This window comes from Schistocerca piceifrons, chromosome 5, assembly GCF_021461385.2.
Source record: "Schistocerca piceifrons isolate TAMUIC-IGC-003096 chromosome 5, iqSchPice1.1, whole genome shotgun sequence".
Classification (NCBI taxonomy): Eukaryota; Metazoa; Arthropoda; class Insecta; order Orthoptera; family Acrididae; genus Schistocerca; species Schistocerca piceifrons.
In genome coordinates, this window is record NC_060142.1 from 102,988,235 (window position 1) to 103,013,208 (window position 24,974).

Sequence of the window (24,974 nt, forward strand, 5' to 3'; positions counted from 1 at the left end):
AAGTCATTTACACAGTCACATCAGCACTAATTGTGTCATGAGTTACTCAATATTATATATGAATATTTGTGTGATGAGAACAGTGTGTTAATGAAGCAAAAGTGAAGATTAAGCAAAGGCAGTATGTTGGACTGATAATAAAGGTGTGCGATACATAAACTGGTTTTTTTCTCAGCATAAGGGGCAATGTAATATCCACGCATATATTTTATTCAGAGTCATATTCGCGAAAGCGTTGTGTATGGAGTGCAAATGAACATTTTCGTGATATTAATAAAAAGGACTTCATCGATAGTAAAATAGAAAATGATTATTTACAATGACATAATTTCATATTCTGTAAGAAATTAAATCTCACACAATACCCATGGAAGAAGAAAATCTCAATCTTTTGTTATCTATGGTGCTTCTAGAATGATCCTTCTTCTTGTTCCAACTGTTGTACTGATCGTATATGATTCATGTCTCGTAACAAAGAAGTCTGTAAAAAAGTGTATTATGTTTTTATTTAATATTTGAAAAATAGAGTTGGAGTGTCATTGAAATGAATGTTCTTTGTTTGCAGTTTTATTACATTATAATCCTCGTCGATACAGATGCTTAGGTTTCTCTGACCAGCTACAACGGAGGGCAGCCATTAGCGCTATGCGCGGTGTTTTGGCAAATCCTAAATAATAAGCGATTCCCACTGAGAAATATTTTATATATTAATGCATAAGGCAAAGGTACAAAAATGATTGAACATAATTTTTTTTTTGTACTAAGACAGTGCCTGAAGGAGAATCGATAAATGATTGTCTTATGTTAGCCTCCATCGTAATGAAATATACCAGCGGCAATTTTAAACTCGATTTTTAAAGAGACGTTGATGTTGTTGGTCATTATCACGATAATAATTGTGTATTGGTGGCCCAGAACACGCTATGGGATGGTAAATTCCACTTCGTTTGTGAATAATGTCTAAATATAGTGAACTTATATCAATGCAAGCAGCATCCTACGTGATCCCAATCATTATATGCTGATATATGAAGCCCTGTATTTCGTACCAAATTTTATGAAATATTTAGACCGCAAAAAATACATTAGTGATGTGTGCGTGTGGTATTGTGTGACAAAACTGTTCATTTATCTTAAAGAAAAGTGTGGCCCCTCGAATAACAGTAGCGGCAAATTCGATAGACGATCTGCCACTAGTAATGAGGCTATTATGCAATGAAGATAGCTAATAATCGTTACTCTTGTATAGTTGAGATTGCTCATCATACATTTGGCATGTTTGCTGGTTATATATCGTCACTTTTGTGCATGAACCTAGTACCATTTACACTGCTTGACGGACAACATTGCTACACTTACGCAGGTGGGGATTTCTTTACCAAAATAACAATCATTAGCAGGGAAAAACAGTGATTCAATAAAATCTCATGATACGTTAATAATAAGTAGCTGGTTCTGGTGAAGTCTTGCTGAAATAGCTAAATACTTTACGACACGCCACACAACGCACCCCTCCCCCATCGTTTCCCATATCTTATTTCCTATCAGAAAACTGGCCGGGAAGTATTGAATCAGTGTTTTCTGCGAGATCGGACGAATGTAAGTCTTTATCATTTTGTGAGCAGTTTCTGTGTATTGTTTATTTAAACAATTTGAGTTGCCATTGATCAAAAAATGGTTCAAATGGCTCTGAGCACTATGGGAGTTAACTTCTAAGGTCATCAGTCCCCTAGAACTTAGAACTACTTAAACCTAACTAACCTAAGGACATCACACACATCCATGCCCGAGGCAGGGTTCGAACCTGCGACCGTAGTGGTCGAGCGGTTCCAGATTGTAGCCCCTAGAACCGATCGGCCACCCCAGCTGGCTGCCATTGATCGGTCCAGTTTTGTCTCTATGTGCTAGATGTGGAGTGGATATTTTCGCTATTAGTCTAGCATGAGTTGCTCCATCCAGTCTAGCCAACAATAATTTATGGGAGCAATGCTAGGACTGCAAGTTATCACTAACATACAGAGAGCAGCCTACTACTGATCTACGACTGAACAGCTCCTGCTAAAGTAGGATAATAATAATAATATTGGAACAGTGACCCACTGTTCCACTGCGCCTCTTATTTGCTGTATTGTTATTTCACACCCCTGCACTGTGGGCAGGAGCGGGCTGGCAGTGAGACAATTCGCCGCTCTTTAGCCAATATACTACATAAAATATCACAGGAGAACGGCACATACATAAAATACGGGGATAAAAGATGAAGTTTACCCATTAAATGTGGAAAACAAATGGTATTAAAATATGAAAAGAAGGGGTAGTTTGATGAGGAAGGTTTACATAAAATCGACATATAATTAATACTAAACTTAATGATAATGTGGCAGATAAACACTGGTGTCACGAACAGCACAATTATAAGCGGCATTCACAGTATGGAACAACAGCACTGAACACACTGCATTTATGTAACATATATGTAATATACACAGTCAGCACCAAAACATGACAAAGTAACAGGATTAAAATTGGAAGGACCTTCCAAGGGAGGGAAGGTCAGAGAGGAGGAAGAGAGGGAGCTAGAAGGGGTTGGAGGAGGAGGTCAGAGGACAGGAAGGGGCAGGAGTGGGGGAGGCAATAGCACACCAAGAGGCATGAGACAGGGAGGGTGGGGAAAGGATCAATCAAGAAAGGAGCGATAGGACTCGGGAAGGAGAAGGACAGGGGATAGGATGCAGAGAATAGCAGAGGGGAAGGGAAGGGAGAGGGAGCCATAGGGTGGAGGGGATAGGAAGAGGGTCAGACTTGAAGGGTAAGTAATAGGGCCAAGCACATCATCCAGGATGGGAAGTGCCTTTGGGAGAGGATGTGGAGGGTGTGGAGATGGAGAGAGGGTCGGACACATTGGTAGAGTCATGGCAGCAAGAGGGGAGAGGAAAGGAGACACTAGGGGGTGAGGGGGATTGAGGTGGTGGTTGGTGTAGACGATACAAATGTATTCAAGAAAAAGGAGGAGATGTGGGAAAGGGATGAAATCATAGAGGATCCTCATGGGAGACAGGAGACAAATACAGAAAGTGAGGTGGAGAGTGTTACACTCTAGGATTTGGAGAGCTTTATAGAATTTAGAAGCGGCAGAGATCCAGGTGAGGATGGGATAACAAAGGATGGGACAGATCAAAGATCTGTAGATATAAAGGATGGTGGAAGGATGCAATCTCCATGTCTGCCCAGACAGTAGTTTCAGGAGGTGGAACCTATTGTGGGCTTTGTGTTGGATGGTAAGGAGATGGGGAGTCATAGTGAGATGACAGTCAAGGATGGGGCCAAGGTATTTAATGGTGGGAGTAAGTTGGACATGATCGTCATAGATGGTAAGTAGAAATCATGGGGCCAGAAGGAGGGAGTGGTACATCCTGTAATGATTGCCTAGGTTTATAAGGATTGATCTGAAGTAGCCACTGGTTTCTCCCAAGTGGTAAACGGTCTATGTGGGTTTGGAGAGAGCGCTAGGACCGTTGAAAGGTAAGATAAAGGGCAAGGAAGGCGGTGTCATGACTATATTCAAGGAGATGGATGGGCATACCAGTCGTGTAGAGGAGATAAAGAAGAGATGAAAGGACAGAGGCCTGGGGCACAGCTGTTGTAGGGTAGAAGGAATTGGTATTATAGACGGTGACATAGGAAGGAGGCAGTGAGAAAGGAGAGGGAGCCATAGGAAGGAGAGGACAGGAGAGGGCATAGGTCAGGAGCTGGGAAAGGTGCCCAGAATGTCAGGTCGAGGAAAAAAAAAACTAGTAGAGCGACATAAGTTGGAGGGAGTGGAGACGGGTAAGGCTGTGGAGCTGGTCGTTGGTGGAACAGGATGCCAATTGTAGAAACTAAGCTGCCTCCATCAGCGTCACGAACTGTGAGAATATTACGCGTAGGGTTTGTTATTCGAAAATCGCATCTAAATTCCATAAGTAAGGCTCCCAAATAACTGCTTTTAAGTCCTCTAGCAATGCAACGTTCAGGTTCTCCTAAACACTTAACAAAAGCTGCTCTTGGACCAACAATACTTCCTAGTTCCTTTATTAAATAAAACTGCACGCATTGTTTTATACGTGTAATCGCAAATGTAAATGTTACTATTCCAGACTTTCGGCGATATCTTTCTTTCTCTCTGTGCTGCACCGATACCTGCCACATTCATTTGTAGTTTCCGGTGAACGAGGAGTAATTTTAAAAACCAATACAGATATACTTGAGAGCTTGGTTTAAATGTGCAGTGAATGCTCCAAACTAGCTAACAGCAAAATCGCTATTGGAAATATCAGTGTCGTCAAGAATCATCTGTGTTAATATTTTTATCCTTAAAAGGAAATAATACAAGATGTAGAATAACTTATATTAGAAAAAGACAAGTTCCATCATAATGTAATCTATGCTAATGAAGGAATAAGCATGTCTGAGAACGCCGGAAATGGAAAAGAAACTAATCACTCTGACAGATTTCGTGCAGTTAATCAATGCAAGTCAGTCACCTGTGGCACTTACGGCAGTGAAACAATGAAAAACTCAAAGAGTATTCTATAGTACAGATGATGTCTGCTAGTCGTCAATGTCGAAATAAATGAGCCGAAATGTTTTCTGACATTCACTATTCCCCAATTAAGATTGCTGTTCGCATATCCTGTAAAAAGTTATTAATCAAACGGTCCTGACACTTTGAAGGTCGACAGCACTGATGGCCCCGTAATCATTGCCGAGTTAATATGGTGAAAGGGGAACTCACAAACAATTAGTCTGATATCAAGGTTAACGGGACACCATAGTAACCTAAACTCAGGGAAGGTTCTGGAATCTTTATTTCATCTTGACAGTAGAGGGCTAAAGCGCCACCTGAACATCATGTGAAGGTCGAGGAAACTAGAGCAGAAAATATTGCTGTGTTGTTTACCTGTAGCTAAACAGTCCTCAGATTTCGTCATGTAAACGTCGAACTTTATAGACGCTCCAAGTTAGCTTCCCTTCTTATGTGATTATTTGATGCTACTCAAAATAGTAAAAAAGCGTTTCAATTTTCGTGTCTGTAGCGCTGTTATTTATTTTTAATCATGTGTGTTTGCTGTTTGAGTATTACCATGCACCGCTAAAGGATGTGTGCGGAACTTCTTTGATGTTTTTGAAAATGAGATTATCTGTTATAGGTTTTATCATTGACTATTGGTTCAGTATTAGAATTAAAGTAGACTTGTTTCAAACTGTGCAGCGGGCGGAAACGTAGTGGATACACTGCATAATCGTACTAGATATTTTGTTTTCGTTTCTAATGGGGTTAACTAATATCGCAATTACCATTCGTTTACGAGATGAATGGAATCTTCTAATGATTGTAACGAATTAAGACACTTCCATACTAAATTTCTAGATTGGTGCTTGAATAAGTACGTAATTGCAATGTAGGGAATCTACCAATTTCCTGCTCAAATTTTTGTTAATGGCTTCGGAATATAGGAAGGAACGTAAGGAGATAGACAAAGGTTGTAAGAGAACGTTACCATGTTACACCAAAGAGGAAACACAATGGAAGGAAGAGGTCGATATAAATAGAAGTATTAACTTTCTATAGCATAGTCGCTTTTATCGACTTGAAGGTAGCCCAAGGGGCAAAAAAAAAACTTTCGGAAAATTCATGTTCAGAAAGGAAAGGGAATGAGAATGGAAGAATGATAAAAGTACTCGATTACTGAGTAGAAGAGCGATGAAAAAAAGAAATATATAGTCACAGAAAAACAGAAAAGTAGATGTCTGTGTCAGTTTAGTCATAGATAGTTAATATCAATGTCATAGCTCACATTTAAGCTGCTGATCAGCCTTTTGCGTACTATGTGCACTGAGAAAGAAGTTTGGACTAAATATCTTGTACTTCGTGAAACTCATTGCCTCTTTAAACGAGCAGTAGTTAGTATTTGTCATTTTACAATTTCCATAAATGAAATGAGCGAATGCATTTCAATAAATAATACGGCCAGCTTTAGTGTCTTGCTTTCTTGAGTATAAGGCAACAATTCCATCTCTAGAATTACGATTCCATCAAGTGAATATTTTATTTCACACGGAATGACACTCATGGAAACTGAGATACATCAAAAATTGTCGCTTACAGTGTAGACAAAAAATGAACTTTGAACGATATAGGAGTATGACAAAATAGTGAAAGAATTGTTGCCGATATCAGTATTTGCGTGAAAGAATGCCTCAAAAGAGTTTAGAATGCTTTGGGTTCTAGTGGTAGAAAAGCGTGACAAATGGCAGTACGTCCTCATTCTGTAGAATTACTGAGTTAGAGCCACGACGGCACTGGCGTTGAAGCACATCTTCGGACGCTTATAGAAGGCTGAAACCATCATACATATCCGAGTATTCTTTCTAGAATACATTGTCAAAAGCGGTTGGCAAAACGCAAGGAAGATTTCAATGATGACAAGGGGTGGGGGAACTCTATGTTAAGTTCAGCTGTTATAATAATGAGAATCGGGTTTTTTAATTACTATTCAAAAAAGTAGTTTCCAAAATATAATCAAGTTTTTCATGCTAAGTGTTAGTTAGCATAGAAGTCGATGAGTATCCACTCTTCAGCGCACAAGAAGAATTCGGCGTGTCTTGTGTCCAAATACGTTGGAGTACAAACAATACTTTGAAACTGACATCCGCTGAACTAGAGCTGCCATATCTAGCTGGCACCTCGTCGGGACACTCTGAGATGGGGTGCAGAAATGAGGTAACATCAATACAATACTTTTAATTTAGAATGCAATTACAGGGGACTTGTTGCGCCAGAAGTTGTTTCTACTCCTCATTTTTCTGAAGATTTCTCCTTTTTTCAGCAAGTTTTTTCTGTTTTACGTGTTTTTAAAACTCCAAATGTAGTCATCCTTAGGCATTATCGTAAGCTATGGTGAGATAAGTTTATTAGACGGTAAACAATCGACGATAACACTTTAGTCCTCGAAGTACACGTCACTGTATACTTCACGTCCTATACACCAGCAGTAAACACTAACATGAACTCATTGCCCATATCACTTTGGTTCGATTCCCGGCTGTGTCGGAGATTTTCTCCGCTCAGGGACTGGGTGTTGTGCTGTCTTCATCATCATTTCGTCCCCATACTGCTCGCAGGTCGCCCAGTGTGGCGCCGAATGTAATACTCGTAAGACTTGCACCAAGGCGGCCGGACCTGCCCCGCAAGGGGCCTCCCGGACAAAGATGCAAAACGCTCATTTCCATTTTCATATGACGTTTAGAAAGAATCATCTTATGAGATCGCTATTCAAAAGAGAACTGCCTGATTCTTCCGCGTGGCGCTGCTTAAGTAATTACAGTCCCATACTACTGGAGATGACTGGTATTTTCTCGAATGACGGCGCTAGATCTAGAAAGTGCTTGCATTGTCGATACAGAATACGCAACATGCAGAGCTATCTGTGAGACGACCTTGTCAACATTATCTTGTTGACATACATAAAACTATTTGTGGCTGAATTTACACGCTGCGCTAACAAATGCCGCCGCTTCAGTGCTTGAGCCAAGCTCGTAAGAGTACTTTGCAAAATCGGAACAAAATTAGTTCTTGTCAGGACAACAAGGTCCATAACGATGACGGTCCCGATATATCGGGACGGTTGGCCACCGGTGTTTCTTTTACAATTTACTGCCATCGTTGTGTCATATAAATGCTCCGGCAGGCTTCTCATATCAATATTGGACATCTCCTGAACTTAATCGATACACAGGGGAAGTTCCAGGCATGTAGGTTCTCAGGTGCCCAAAACATGGGAGTAACTTTTCAGCTTTCAGGAGCTGAAATTCAGAACGATAGCTTAGCCTACAGCTCTATACGATTGAATATATCTGTACAGTTCAGTTTTTTTTAGCTTTGTGACTGCCGTCTTTCAGACATGGGCGTGCTGCACCGCGGCAAGACACATCAATCGCAAACGCTGGAGTTTCCGAGTGGGCGTCTCCACGGGATTGCTTGAGATAATCGCAGAGCCGCCGCCCTCAAGCGGGAAGTTAATTAAGCACCTGGGAGTGGATTTGCTATTTCAATGATTAGTCCTCCACTGCAGGGGAGCAGGCAATGGAGACTGCCAAAAGGCCGTCACTGTAAAAGCAAGGGAGACGGACTTTCGTGGGGGAGAATTACGAAGGAAGACAGAGTACCTGTCCGACTGTAACAAGCCAGTTTTCGACGACACAATAAGCTTGCCGTCCTCATTCACCTTAGTACGCGCGCAAGTGTGAGGTAATGCACTAAAACAACAGTTGAACTAAAAATATCTAAAGACGATTATAATGTGCATATTATTTTGCAACTCTGGCCGACATTGTAACGGAAAGGAGCAGGAAGAAATACATAATCAACAGGAGACCCATGACTACAGTTCTCCTTCGATGAAACAGAGATGATGACAGACATCATGAGTTTATAAAGAAAATTAAACAGAAAATATGCAAACGTTAGAATAACAGAAAATTTTAAGTAACTGTGAAAAGTCGCCCAACGCAATGGAGGAAGAGGAGGAGGAGAAGAAACCTTCAAATTAAGGTCACGAATGTTGGACTTGAAGTCTGACTAAGGAAAAGTCTTTCATAATTAAAAAATTTGTCATTCTCTAGATACGTTAAGATTCATCACTGTAAGACAGTAATTAGATTAGAAAGCACATATGCATCAGAAACACTAATTAAAAGTAAGTAAGCAGAGATAAGCATACGAGAAAAAAGGATGAAGATTGTGAGAAATATAATAGCGAATAGGATAACAGCAGTAAATTAGAAAAAAAACACATTAGTATACGTCCATGCAGAAAAAATGACAATCAAATTTAACAAAAAAAGAGTAATATCCTACGTGTACATCCAAAGATTGAGTCCTAGTACACTGATAAGAAAAATAGTGCACGATTTTGAAATATTTAAAGAATTCACTAACTGAGTTAGAAACGTGCATGTAGAGTAAGGAGAAACCGGTACAAACAAACAGGAAATTGTGTACAATACAATACAGAAACAAAATTTCGTGGAGGACACATTTCTGGTATGTGAAAATTTCAAAAACACGAGTAAGAAGATGAACAGTAGAAGAAAAGAAACAAGTAATGAGGCTAAGGAGTACTGGAAAAAACATAAAGTTACCCTAGTGGCTTAAACGCGGTCCTGAGTCACTATAAAAAATAAGAAGAAAATCATGATAATGTAAGCGTAAATATTCTATAACATTCGTTTCGTGTGTCACTGTCTGTTATTTGATATAAACGGGATGAGTCAAAATTATGAGAACAATCTTAGTTTTGTTTCGTTTTGTATTCCAGGTAGTTAGTATCCATGGCCGAAGGACTCACACTGGAGCAGAGAAGAGTGGTCTAACGGAAGTTGTGCACTCGGCGAGGAAGTGCGTCGAAGGTTTGCAGAACAATTTCCACATAGACGACCAGCAAGTCTTAAAAATTTATCGCATTTGCCCAAAGTTTACAGCAACTGGATCAGTAACAGACAATTATCACTGAAATGTGGGGCGACCTAGAAGTGACAGAAGCTAAGTGAACTTTACTATGAAGCAGCAGACCATACTGTTGAGTCCATCAAAATCGACCAGATGTTGCAGTATGGAAACAAGGATTCCACGTAGGACAGTGAACCTAATTCTATCCAACGACCTTGGCAGTGGATCGTATCACCTACAAATCGTTCAAGGTTTGACTGCTTCGTAGAAACAGGCACTCGTAGAACGCTGCAAGATTCAGGGCAGAAATGTTACGGATGCAACCACGCACTCTCAGGCAAATGATTTTCACAACCGAAGCTACCTTGCATACCAGTGAACATGTTAATCGTTGTAACACAGTTTTCTGGGGTACTGAAAATCCACGTATCGTTCGTGAGCGTCAACGTCCATTTCCAAAGGTAAATGTGTGTTTTGCAGTCACTGCTACTGATGTGTTTGGTCCCGTTCTCATCAAAAACTCAACGGTGAATGCACATGACTAGTTGAAAAAGCTGAAAGAGTTTGCCAGATGATAACAGGCACCTACAACCTAGACAAGAAGGGTTTTCGCAGCATGATAGTTCACCGTTCCATTTTGCTCATTCCATTCGTGGTTATCTTGATCAAACGTTCCCAAGCCTTTGTTGTACTGGTTGCGACGCACCATTGTGATGGCTTCTCCAATATCTGGATCTCACAACCTGTGGCTTTTGGTTACGAGGTGTGATAAAAGATGCGTGTACAGTAAAAAAGTGAGAGACCTTGAAGAATTCAAGAGCAACACAAAAAGTGTAGTATTCAACATTTCTGCGAAAATGTTAGTTCTGTCACTAAAATGTACCGCTGAACGTTGGTCTGAGTGCATTAATCGTGCTGGTGGTCAGGCTGAGACCCTTTACAACGAAAACTCTGAGTAAAGGGTTTCTCTCAAATTGTGTGCACATAAATTTGATTCATACTGTAATTTAGTTTCTAACTAAGGTCTTTCAAGCAGGTATGAATATAGAAATTCGTTTCCACCCGTGAATCATGGGTGGGGTGTCTCGTATACCTCAGCAGTCCATACGGCCGCAAGTGCAACCACAACGGAAGGGTATCTGCACAGAGGGTAGCAGCTGAATCAGCAGTTGTAGGAGGAGCACCCTTGATCATTGGCTCATACGGTGTCTTAACGTTAGTCAACATGGTCTTGCTGTGCTGGTGCTGCAAAAAACTGAAAGTAAGCGCAAAGTACAGCCATTAATTTTTCCTGGAGGGCATTCACCTCCATCAAGTGGCTTATGATGATGCCATCCTCATCGTTTAAATTATTCCCTCATTTTGACATCCGTGTGGGGACCACTCAGGAGGATGTCGTCGAAGATAATACCGGCGCTCTACGTGGAGTGTGGACTGTTACATCCCTTAATGGGTTAGCCAGATTACACGATTTAAAAAATAAAAACAGAAAATTTAGATATGGTAGACACTAGTGAAGTGTACTGGCAGAATTACGCATCATCATTATTAATACGAAATCAAACAGGGTCGATGGAGGAGCAGGCCTAATACTGAATAAGAAAATACGGGAGAGGTTAAGTTACTACAAATAGCATAGTGAACTCATTACCGTTGGCAAGACAGACACAAAGTAAAAACCCTCCACAATTCTTCAAGTTAATATCCCATCTAGCTCCGCACACAATGAAGGGATTGAGAGAATGTGTAATGAGATATATAAAATTATTTAGATACATAAGGGAGATGAAAATTTAACTGTGGTACCGTAGTTGAGAAATGAGTGAGAGGAGATTGTAGCCTACCGCGCGTGGTATTCAATCTGTGCATAGAGCAGAGAAGAAAACCAAGGAAGGACTAGGAACGGAAGTTGGATTGCAGAGGAAAGAAATGAAAACTTAAAGATTCGCGGGTGACACTGCAGTTCTGTCAGAGACGGCAAATGATTTGGAAGAGCAACTGAACAGCATGGATAGCTTCTTGAAAAGAGATAAGAGAAATTAGATCTCGCACAGAGTAATGCAGTCAGTCGTTTTTCCCTCGACATGTTTGCGAGTGGAACAATAAGAAACTGACCAGTAACCGTACAAGGTACCCTCTGCCATACTGTGGTTTGCGGACAGTGTATGCAGATGTAGAACAAAAGTGGAACAAGAGTAATGGAATGAAGTCGAATTGAGTCTGCTGTGGTCTGGGAATTATTTTAGGAAATCAGACACTGAAGTAGTAGGTGAGTATTGTTATTTGGACAGTAATGTAACTGATGATGGCTGAAGTAGGTAGTAAATCAAATGGCAGCAGGAAGAAAAGCATTCCTCTAAAACAGAAATTTGTTACTATGGGATATGATTGTAGTGGATTATGTTGTAGAAAATATAAACGTTATTTTTAAAAGAAAATCTCAGTCATGGTTTTAACACACAGAGCTTAAATCCTGCATGGCCAAAAGAAAAGACCAGTATTCTAACGAAAAATACACAGGACTTCAGAAAAATGTAGACACTCTTCGGTAGTCGGTATTAATGGAACTAAATGACATACGGTTACAACCAAACGCTTGTCGCGTCTCCAGACGGGTCAAACTGTCATCTGCACACAATATTTCCAAGGTCTTCCAGGCCGCTATAATCAGGTGAATAAGCTAAGCCGCTCTCGCCGTTAACTGATTCAAACCGTGAACGACGGAACACTTATAAACAGCGAAAACACGAACACGCTTTCGCTAAGGCAAAGCGCAAGTGTTCTGTCGTTGCAGCTGCCCCCTGGCACGAGAAGAGTTGCAGCATCTGCAGTGGTAAACACTGTGGTAATCAGCCACCGCATCCATGTCAGGCTGTAATAATAGTGTGTGCCGATGGTGTTAAACATACCTCACTGACGGTACGAATAGTTTGGCCAGTGTATATTTTACCGCACTCACATGGTATTTTGTAAAAGCCAGCCGTCTTCTAACCCAAAACGTTCTTAACAGAGCCAACAACTGCTCTGATCTTAGTCGACGGGCGGAATACAGATTTGATTTGGTGTTTCTTCAAAACCCTACCTACCTTGGCAGACCCGTTCCCAGCATATGGAAGAAAAGCGACAGAACTAAAAGTGTCTCCAGCTGGTTTAGGTAGTGGTCCAAACTATAAATTACGTCGAATCGGTCTGTCCGTATCTTCTTCATAATTAAACACTTCCTTCAGTGGTTGCAGATTTTCTGGTAAACTCTCGTTATCTGAGATAGGATGTGCTCTTTTGACATAGGTCCGTAGGATGCCTGTACGCTGAAACGGTGGATGACAACTAGTAGCTTGTAAATACCTGCCAATATGTGTCGGTTTCCTATAAACTCTGTGACAAAAATCCCGTCATATTTTTTATAAGCCAGTACTTCCAAGAAGGGTAAGTTCCTCTCCTGTTCAATCTCCATCGTGAATTTGATGTTAGGACGAAGACAATTAAAATGGTCCAATAACCGACACAGAGAATCTATTCCATGTGGCCAAACGAGAAACATATCGTCAACGTACCTCAAAAAACGAGTGGGATTAAAGAAAGGTGTTTTCAGCGCCATATCTTCAAAGTTCTCAATAAAAAGATTAGCGACTATGGAGGATGAAGGACTCCCCAAAGCCACAACGTCAGTCTGATCAAAATATTTGTCACTAAATGAAAAAATAGGTGGAAGTCAGAACATGACGGCAGAGCTTCGTCTTTTCCATATCTACGTTTTCATTAATTAAAACCAATGACTCTTCAAGAGCGACCTGAGTAAAAAGAGACACCACGTCGAAACTGAGAAGTAAATCAGAGGGACCAAGACGAAGCGACTTTAAGCGCTGAGTAAAATCGATGGCACTGGAAGTCTGGTATCTAGATTTAACCACATGAGGGCTGAGGACCTACGCTAAATATTTTTCCAAGTTGCAAGTCGGTACACCCAAATTACAAACAGTCGGGCGTAACGGGACCTTCGGCAGTCCGTATAATCTAGGAGGAGCGACCGCTCCAGGACGAAGTTTTCTAATAATTGCCCTAGGTAATCCGTGGGATCCTACTGTAACATACAATACCACAGATCCTTAAGTAAATCATACATGCACATAATTGGCCTTGGAGATTAAAACGGTAGCGCTGCCTTTGTCTCCTGGTAAAATTAATAATTGAGGGTCCTGTCTAATAGATCGAACAGCTGCCCGTTTAGCCGATGCAGTGTTAGCCTGTGCCAGAGGAGCCCGGTGCGAAAGGTGAGAAACTTCCTGCCTGATCTCCTACGTCCGTTTTCCCGGAAAACGTGACACTTCTTGCTCAACAGAAGAAATGAATTCCATTATGTGAACACTTTTAGGCATTGGTGCAAAGTTTAAACATTTTCCCAATTCCGAAACCGCGACACTATCCAGTTCTTTACTTGTAAGATTTATCACAGTCCGTCGATAAGTATCGTTTCTCGACGTCCAGTGTTGACGGCAAAGACTTTGAAATTTAGTGAACTGCCTACTAGCTGCACTCCTGTGCACCAAATCTGATAATGCCCAGGAAGAAAAATCGATACATATTGTAGCCGGCAGTGGCGAAATCTCTAAATGAAGTTAAAATAAATCTTTGGATATAGTATCAAATCGTCTACGAGTAAAACGGATGCGTACTCTAACTAAGCAAAAGTGTCCCACCTCTTAATACTATTGACCGTTCTCGTATTAACGCAATGGACAAATGTGACAATTTTTTGTATAATAAATTCGTCGTGAATCACAGTAGAAAGGCGACGGTAGTTTATCAGACTTACGGACGCGTTGAACCATCTCCTCCCCGTAGATGCACTTCATGTGAATATGTAGACTTTCTCGGTGTATTAAGAAATCAAATTCTGGCGAGTCTTCAGCCGGATCAAACTCTCAGCAGCACATTTTATTTCTGCGGCCCACCTGGCCGACGTTACGAGGTGAAATAAGCTATGCCGGTGTCACCGATAGCTGATTCAAACCGTAAGCGGCGGAATCTACACTCCTGGAAATTGAAATAAGAACACCGTGAATTCATTGTCCCAGGAAGGGGAAACTTTATTGACACATTCCTGGGGTCAGATACATCACATGATCACACTGACAGAACCACAGGCACATAGACACAGGCAACAGAGCATGCACAATGTCGGCACTAGTACAGCGTATATCCACCTTTCGCAGCAATGCAGGCTGCTATTCTCCCATGGAGACGATCGTAGAGATGCTGGATGTAGTCCTGTGGAACGGCTTGCCATGCCATTTCCACCTGGCGCCTCAGTTGGTCCAGCGTTCGTGCTGGACGTGCAGACCGCGTGAGACGACGCTTCATCCAGTCCCAAACATGCTCAATGGGGGACAGATCCGGAGATCTTGCTGGCCAGGGTAGTTGACTTACACCTTCTAGAGCACGTTGGGTGGCACGGGATACATGCGGACGTGCATTGTCCTGTTGGAACAGCAAGTTCCCTTGCCGGTCTAGGAATGGTAGAACGATGGGTTCGATGACGGTTTGGATGTAGCGTGCACTATTCAGTGTCCCCTCGACGATCACCAGTGGTGTACGGCCAGTGTAGGAGATCGCTCCCCACACCATGATGCCGGGTGTTGGCCCTGTGTGCCTCGGTCGTATGCAGTCCTGATTGTGGCGCTCACCTGCACGGCGCCAAACACGCATACGACCATCATTGGCACCAAGGCAGAAGCGACTCCCATCGCTGAAGACGACACGTCTCCATTCGTCCCTCCATTCACGCCTGTCGCGACACCACTGGAGGCGGGCTGCACGATGTTGGGGCGTGAGCGGAAGACGGCCTAACGGTGTGCGGGACCGTAGCCCAGCATCATGGAGACGGTTGCGAATGGTCCTCGCCGATACCCCAGGAGCAACAGTGTCCCTAATTTGCTGGGAAGTGGCGGTGCGGTCCCCTACGGCACTGCGTAGGATCCTACGGTCTTGGCGTGCATCCGTGCGTCGCTGCGGTCCGGTCCCAGGTCGACGGGCACGTGCACCTTCCGCCGACCACTGGCGACAACATCGATGTACTGTGGAGACCTCACGCCCCACGTGTTGAGCAATTCGGCGGTACGTCCACCCGGCCTCCCGCATGCCCACTATACGCCCTTGCTCAAAGTCCGTCAACTGCACATACGGTTCACGTCCACGCTGTCGCGGCATGCTACCAGTGTTAAAGACTGCGATGGAGCTCCGTATGCCACGGCAAACTGGCTGACACTGACGGCGGCGGTGCACAAATACTGCGCAGCTAGCGCCATTCGACTGCCAACACCGCGGTTCCTGTTGTGTCCGCTGTGCCGTGCGTGTGATCATTGCTTGTACAGCCCTCTCGCAGTGTCTGGAGCAAGTATGGTGGGTCTGACACACCGGTGTCAATGTGTTCTTTTTTCCATTTCCAGGAGTGTATATACGCAGCGAAGATGCGAAAACGCAGGCGCCAAGGTAAATGCACAAGCGCTCAATCATTGCTGTTGCAACCTGGAGCAAGATGAGTTACAGGGCGTCTAGTGGTCAACACTGTCGAAAAACGATGTATCGTAGAAAATTATTACTCGTAGCAGGCCGATTCGGACGACCTGGTTTCTTCATATCTGATAAAGCAGGATTCCAAGTTTTGCATAGCGGATATCGGTTATCATAGTTAATCATATTATCTGTTAGTCTGATTTCGACAGATTCTTTTAAAACACTATATGCCAGTAATACGAGGCGTTTGCCTCAGATCACGATTGAGACTGAAATGGAGGGAAAGGTACCCTTTTTGGTGTACCTGTTTATAAAAAAATATGACGGAACTCTTTGTCACAGAGTTTATAAGAAACCGACACTTACTGGTGAGTATTTACATGCCACAAGCTGTCATTCATCTTTTTAACGTACGGAGTCCTACGGGACCTAGGTCAAAAGAGCATGTGCTATCTGAGATGACAAGAGTTTACCAGAAGAGCTGCAAAATATTATGGAAGGATTGAATCATAACGGCTATACGGACAGACCGGTTCGACGTGCTTTAGAGTTTGGACCACTACCTAAACCAGCTGAAGACACTTCTAGTTCTGTGGCTCTCCTTTCATATGCTAGGAACTTGTCTGCCAAGATAGGTAGGGTTTCGAAGAAACATGAAATCAAATACGTGTTCCGTCCGCTGGCTAAGATTACAGCACTTCTTGGCTGTGTTAACTACGATTTCAGATTTGAGGAAGCCTGGGGTTTACACAATACCATGGGAGTGCGGTAAAATATACATTGGCAAGAGTATTCGTATCGTCAATGACAGATGCGTTGAACATCATCGCCACCCGCGATTATCGTACCCTGACAAATCTACGCTGACTTATCACTGTCTTCCAGAGGAATATAGAATGCTATACGATGAGACACAAGTGGTTACTGGGATTGTGTTTTAAATGAATCTGTAGAAATCAGACAAGCAGATAATATCACTAACAGTCATGATCGATACTCGCTTAGTAAAACTTGGAGTGCAGTTTTATCACATATGAAGAGACAACGGCATGTGAATCGGAAAGCTACGGGTAATGATTTTTAACGATATATCGTTTGTCGACAGTATTCAGCACTGGACGCGCTGCAACTCCTCTTGCATCAGGAGGTAGCGGCAACTATTTCACCCTTCCGCATTACCTTAGCGTATTTTCACTGCATATCAAGGTTTCGCTGTTCATGATTTGAATCAGTTATCCGCGAGAGCGGCTTGGGTTATCTCACCTGACGATGGCGGTCCGGTGCACCGCCGAAATATTGTATGCAGATGACATTTTTATCTGGCTGAAGACCCGACAGGACTTTGATCTATTAAAATCTGCACGGGGGAAGGTTATTTTGTATGGTCAAAGTGTCCCCGATTGCTAGCCAAACAATGATGATGCCACAGAACTGTTGATCGAACTACGGCTGTGAGTTTAGCCGGTGTGACAGCCGCACTGTTCGCCTCGATGGTTTCCCTCAGCTCGTCAGTGTAGCTGGCTTCTGTTGATAAACTTCATTTCTCAGTGTCCCCCACAGGTAGAAATCCAGAGGTGTAACGCCTGGAGAACACGGTGGGTGCTTCGTTTCGACCTACCCACGGTGCAGGTAGATTTTCATTCAAGTGGGTCTAACATCCTTGGGGTAGTGAAGCGGTGTGCCATCTTGTTGTACGTAAAATCTGTCATCTGTAAACACCTCTCGGATGACAGGAAAAATCGACGTTTGCAGCATGTGAAGATACACCACAGCAATTACGGTACCTTTAAAGAATAATGTGCCAACCAAACCGCGAGATGACAGACCACACCATATACAGGATGTTAGAAAAGGTACGGCCAAACTTTCAGGAAACATTCCTCACACACAAAGAAAGAAAATATGTTATGCGGACATGTGTCCGGAAACGCTTACTTTCCATGTTAGAGCTCATTTTATTACTTCTCTTCAATTCGCATTAATCATGGAATGGAAACACACAGCAACAGAACGTACCAGCGTGACTTCAAACACTTTGTTACAGGAAATGTTCAAAATGTCCTCCGTTAGCGAGGATACATGCATCCACCCTCCGTCGCATTGAATGCCTGATGCGCTGATGCAGTCCTGGAGAATGAAGTGTTGTACCACAGCCGTCCACAATACGAGCACGAATGGTCTCGACATTTGGTACCGGGGTTGCGTAGACAAGAGCTTTGAAACGCCCCCATAAATGAAAGTCAAGAGGGTTGAGGTCAGGAGAGCGTGCAGGCCATGGAATTGGTCCGCCTCTACCAATCCATCGGTCACCGAATCTGTTGTTGAGAAGCGTACGAACACTTCGACCGAAACGTGCAGGAGCTCCATCGTGCATGAACCACATGTTGTGTCGTACTTGTAAAGGCACATCTCCTAGCAGCACAGGTAGAGTATCCCGTATGAAATCATGGCGGTGAATCGAGAAAGTACAGTACATACTGACGAAACTAAAATGAGCTCTAACATGGAAATTAAGCGTTTCCGGACACATGTCCACATAACATCTTTTCTTTATTTGTGTGTGAGGAATGTGTCCTGAAAGTTTGGCCGTACCTTTTTGATACACCCAGTATTAACACCAGGTAGATTTATGTGTTTGTCGAAGTGAACGCGAGGATATTCAGGAGCCAGTACACACAGTTGTGGGGGTTTACAGTACCGTTCAGATCGAACAGCGTCTAATCAGACCAGATAACCGTCCCTGTAGTCCGTTCATCTTCGCGGAGCATGCCTTCACACAACTCGTGCTCCGACCTTCGATCCAGGTAGTTCTCGTCCATAGGGTGCAGCGATTTTGGAATGAACCATTCCTACTTTGCAGCCTTCAGAATTCGTTGTACGCTAAATCTCCTTACGTCGCTTTCACGTGCACCCTTCTTCACAGATTTTTGAGGTGAACAAGTAAAATTTTGCAACACAGCAGCGCTGGAAGCTGGACTTTTTGATGGTTTCGGTCGGCTAGACCTTCCCTTATGCACTTCTGGAACAGTACCGTCGCCTTCAAATTTATTACGAATACGATGAATTCTTGTACGTTTTGTTGGTTGAGTGACATACAAACTACGCCATTCCCGTTGTGCTTCCATCATGTTTCTTGACCTCCAATACAACTTCAATACGGCCTTGCGTTGCTCAAAGAACGTTCTTACTGCATTCATTGCTGCAGTGTAATCTGCTGTAAAACGCCATCCGAAATCTGCTGAGAAAACAATGGACTACGCTAATGCGCAAAAGCGCCACGATTGTCATTTTGGTCCAACGATTTCAACTGTTAAAAGGTCTCTATGTTTTTCTAGTGCTCTTTTTGTATGTACAGAACCAGGGTAGGTATTTTGCCACAAATACTAATTTAAAAATTTTTCAGTTGTCTGTTTATAAATACCCTTAAATGAATTTCTCATCATACAATCAGGTTAGAATTGTATTTTATGAGCCTAAGAGGATTAGACGATCACATTACTACAAGCACTAATTTATCTTTCAAATTTTATTATTTACAAAGTTTTGGTTTTTGCGCAATCAAAATTAAGTGTTGTTTTGCTAGCATGCAATCGCATGAACTAGAATTTAATTAGAGGATATTACGTTCATTAGTTCCAGTGATAGGAAAATATGTTTAGAACAACACTTGAAAATTTCATTGCATTAGCTCATACACTTTTTGAGGGAACACTTCTAATATTGAAAAAATGTACAACTAAGAAAATGCAGTTTAAAGATTTATCTCACATATTTCAACACGTAACTGATGCATTTCTTTTTTTAAATCATCAATATTGTTAACCCTCATCTACCAGGTTTGTCTTCTCCTCTCTAATCTGTCTGGTAAGTATATGCAGATCAGGCATTGGTTATTCATCATGCTGTGGCCGAAGGTGCGTAAAATGATTTTGTTATACACAAAGATGGGTTGCCATCAGCTCTCCTTAGCATTTCTATTATACATTATTCCCATCACTGGAAAATCAAATTGTATCTTAGTCACATGTTTTTAGCCTATTATCCTGTAAGGTATCAGGCAAATCCAACACATTCCATGAAAAACCCTGATATGATAGCAAAACCGGCAATATGTCACATAGCTCCGAATAAATCCTAACATCAAATTAACGAAAGTAATACGATCAACAAGTGAGCAAAGGGAATACCACAGACTAACACAAGAACGCCTAAATGCATGTCATACCTTCCCACCGTGAAACAGATGCAGTTCCGAGGGGAGAAACGAGAACAGAAGCCGAGAGCAGAGCTGTGTAGGCTGGAAGGCCTTATGATAAGGGACACCCACATCGCCGGCCGACCGCTGGGAGGTATATTCCCCAGCCCATGTTAAAAGATAGAGCCCTACAGAAGAACACTATAGATCTTACAATAACAGTAAAAGGGCCATACCAGCTGCCAGTTTTAGAGTGAGACTATACGCGTCTCTGTTACGTAGCAAACATTAAAAAACACAGCCCCACGACGAAAAGTATAACGTTTCTCATCGGATAGACAGAATTTTTGTAGGAGGAGCTTAAGTTTAACATTGAGACACTGATTGGTCGGTTGAAAACACAGCCACATACCTTTCTCTTAAACCAACTTTGGTAAACAGTAGTAAGAATAAGTTCGTGAGAGTTGCTACCAAGACAGCGAGGCGTGTGGAGCTGCGCTGCCCGCCGCCCCCGACGCTACCTAACCACCGACAAGGTAATGAACGCAAGCGATACCACATATTAGGGCATAAAGCTTCACTCAGAACTGCAGAAGTCTCATCTGTTACATCCCCTTCCTTCGTAATACCAGTGTCGATCGTGAATTATACTTCGTGGTACTCACATTTGCTACCTGAAGTTAAAATCTGAAACGCGATGATTTTTCTGTTATATAATTATTGAGAAGCCACATCAGCCACTGTAATTTACGACAAGTGAAATAAGTAATTAAAGATAATTGAGGGTCACTGTAGACCATTTTTGATAGTTTTATCTTTAATGAAACTTAATTTAAACCTAGATTATAGATGTGATATGGCATAGGTCATCCTTCGATCCATTATAGAACTTGGAAACCCATTCATGGAATATTCGTTCACATTTTTGTTGAACACAGTTGGCATTTATCATCCTGTATTAAAACATTTCCTTTTATCAACAGTGCAATTTATAAACAATGTTTTGTGAGTAGCAAAAAAATTCCAGTGGTAAACGTAACTGCTTTTTCTACGTTATCTAACCAGCTAACTAAAAATAGGAAAGCCTTGAACCCCATCCACTAAATTTAGTTGGTATTAAGACCCTTTTACAGGGAGTACAGTGGAACAGACGCTGAAGTAATTATGTATTTGATTATATCGTCTCTAGTCTCACTGAACTTTTCTGAACTCTACATGTCATGTGTGAACTGGCGTCTCCTTACCAGCAACAAGTCACAGGTTCAAACTAGTCAATTCCATAAAAAACACGCTCAGAGCGTCGTTGCGCGAAAGTGGTAGGGAGACACGACTTAGAAGAAACAGACACCACGCAGAATGTTCGAATCTCTACAAAATGTCTTCTTTTTGCATCCAGCCCAAACTATATTATTTACACTTTGATTAGCATTCTGTATTTTCTGATGAAGACGTTCTCTCAGTAAATCACGATTTGCATGAAAGCTGAAAGCGGTCTAAATTGCATTCCTAACACGTTCTGGTAGTGAGGTATTATGGGAATAGGCTTCATTTTTTATATTGTATTCACACAATTCATTTTTCAGGAAAACATTGTGCACTGGAGTTTGGTCAGTTGATATTTTGTGAAATTAAAGTGTCCACACAGCACTCCTGATTTCCTCTAAATTGTCTCAATGAAAACTGTGCTCCTTAAACACAGTTTTCCGACATCGCATCATGTATATCTGTTCACTTTCATGTAAATGTTAGCTAATTGACTCACCACGTATTATCAAACCGTAAATAAAGAAGATGGCCGGATGTTGTCAGCCAGTGATATCGATTTCAGCCAAGAATATAGTTGTCAGTCAATGATATCCATAGAGAAATGTCTTTGTTTCACAAATCATCCCCTGATGCAAGCAGTTTGTCAAACGTCTGGAAAATTGGGTGCAGCTGCAAGTACAGAGTTATACACTTTAATATACAAAAAGCTTTTCTAACGCTAATACCAATAAAAAGGTATGCACATCATAGATTAAACTCAACAGAAAAAACGTCTGCAGATCGATTTTTCGAACATCCCGCCTAAAGTTCTGGAAAATCTTTTCCGAAGGTGTTTGTCTTGGAGTGTAGCCTGGAATGGAACTGAAAAGTGGAAGATCGGCAGTTCCGACAGGAAGCGACTTGAAGCTTCTTAAATATGATGCCGTAGATGTATGCTGGAGTGTAAGTGGGTACATCGAATAGCAAATGAGGAGGTATTGAACAGAAATGTGGAAAAAAATTGGCAGAAGTTGAGTTAACGAAGGAAACAGTTGACAGCACACATTCTGAGGCAACAAGGAATTGTTAATTGGGTAATGGAAGGGAGTGTGGGGATAGAAAAGTTAAAATGATAATTATATGACTATCAAATTTAATAAATCTTAATTTTATTAAACTAAGACACTCAATATCAATAATACTCTTCATTATCCTTCAAACCTTCCTTGTATTGTCATACACTCTGTTCTTAACATTTCTTGGTGGTATATCAGTTCTATTTATGTATATCACAAGAATTGCATCAAATGAAATATTTCAGCCTAAATCAATTACTATAATCGTCACTTTAAAAATATGAATCTTTATTATATCAACATTAATCATTTTACACATAATAATATTTATAGATTTCTTCAAAAGTATCGAAACTATTGGAAGACCAAGATCGGAATACATTCAGTTGGGTCAGTTGACTGTGGATTTCAGTAGTTATTCGGAAGTACACTGGCGTGCACAGGCCACAGTAACTTGGAGAGCTGCAACAAACCAGTTTTATGACTGAACAACTCACCAGCAGATTCTCTTCTAGTAGACATACTCGTTTAACGTTAGATATTTGTCACGCAGTTAGAACCAGAATGGTATCTATACGTTCTGACAAATAATTCGAGCGGCAAAGGAGTCAAATCTATATTTTAAAGTTTCATTCAATGACACATTTGTCACCTTTATAGCCTGCACCGCTGCTTCCTTGTTTATTTTTCTTATATCTCTAAATTAATTGCTCAGATACCATTACAGTGCTATCTCTGATATTCAAATTCATTACGAATTGTTATTCATAGCTACACTGCATCGCGAAAAATAAAAGAAATTAGACTCCAGAAAATGCAGATGTTATGTAGTGACCAAGTACAGCAGGGAACTAGACGAACATTATCATAGGTACAATCGACGATATGTGTTTGAAAGTATACATTGCCAGTGTATACCGCCATTACAAAGCTCTTGGGTTTCCAGCCGGATGAAGGTGCAAGCAATGCACGATGATTCGACCAATCTCATACTCATTACATTCTGGCTATGTGTGGAAACCAGTAACGACAAGGAACAATAAAACGAGTTAAGGGAAAATTCATCATAGCAGTGGTTGGCAGATGTTCATACCACATATCTTTTTATTATTCATGATAAATAGAGAAACATTTATTATCCTTCGCTAGAAAACAAAGTTTTGCTGATGTACTAATTATGTTGTAGCTGAAATTTATGACCATTACTGGCTAAAAGGGAGCTACTTCGTTCCATATTTTGTCATTTGCTTTCAGAACTGGAAAAAAGCTTTGAATTCATCATCTCATTTTCACAGCTTCAAATGTATGTGAACTACATCTTTGTTAAGAGTCTGTCTGGTAAAACCTGAAATTTTTTCCCTAATTAATCAATTGGTCTCAAATTCCAAACATATAATTTCTGCTTATTTCTAAATAGAGTTACAAAGTTACAACTCGATCCATCCCACATTTTTTGAGAAATTATTATTTTATTTTATTTTATTTTGAAGGGCTTTTTGAAAATCTTTTATATAATGAATTTACTTTAATGTGTTTGAAAAACTGAAGGATGTGTGTAATAATAAAGAGAAATGTTTTCGTGTTACCTTTTTTGAATATCTTTTAAGGTGGCCCTGAAATTAATTTTCAAAGTTCTGAATCTTTTTATTGAAATAATCAGAAAATTCTCATATCAATATTTTCGTTTCTAATTTTCTTTTAAATTGCACTTAAGACTGTTAGCACTCTTAGATGGAGTCTCCTTTTAAAATTTTATCCAGTTCAGGGAATATGTACCATACAAAAGTCTTATTTAAATGTTCACATTTACAAATTAGAGGTAAACGCATTAAAAGTTACACAATGCAGTCACTCCCTGGTTCTGTTCTAAAATATACCTGGGCTGAAGTTGTTCTTTCTGCTCTCTTCTGAGCTTCCTCAGATTGTATGGCCATCAATCTGAACGCATGGCGCTTTCGTTTTTCAAATTCTAGGTACCGTTTGGCCTTTTGCTTCCTACATCGCCCATCTCTATCTCTGCTGATTCACGTCCATATTTCTGACAGGGGAATGGTCTCTGTTGTTCTTGCTGTTTCTGTCAGATAGTACGCTTCATTGAACTGTGAAACAACTTCGGTCGCAGCTAGTTCAAATTTTCTTTTCGATTAAACACATCCTATTGGAACTGTGATCAAATTATACAATGTACACACTCATTAGCATAAGAGCTCTTTTTTCCATCAGTGCCTGTAGAGAGAGTTGTATTAGTTGCACGCAGTAGGAGGTGCGTACAGGTTCTAGCTCACATAGCTCAGTATTGGCCCACACCAGAACCAACCCATGTTACATACAAACAACACATGCCTCCTACTACAAGCCAATTTTTCAGGTCTAACTCACTTGATTTCATTAAAATACGTATATTTTGTTATAAAGTGCTTAGAAAATTTAAAAAATGAATATTTTTCAATCAGTT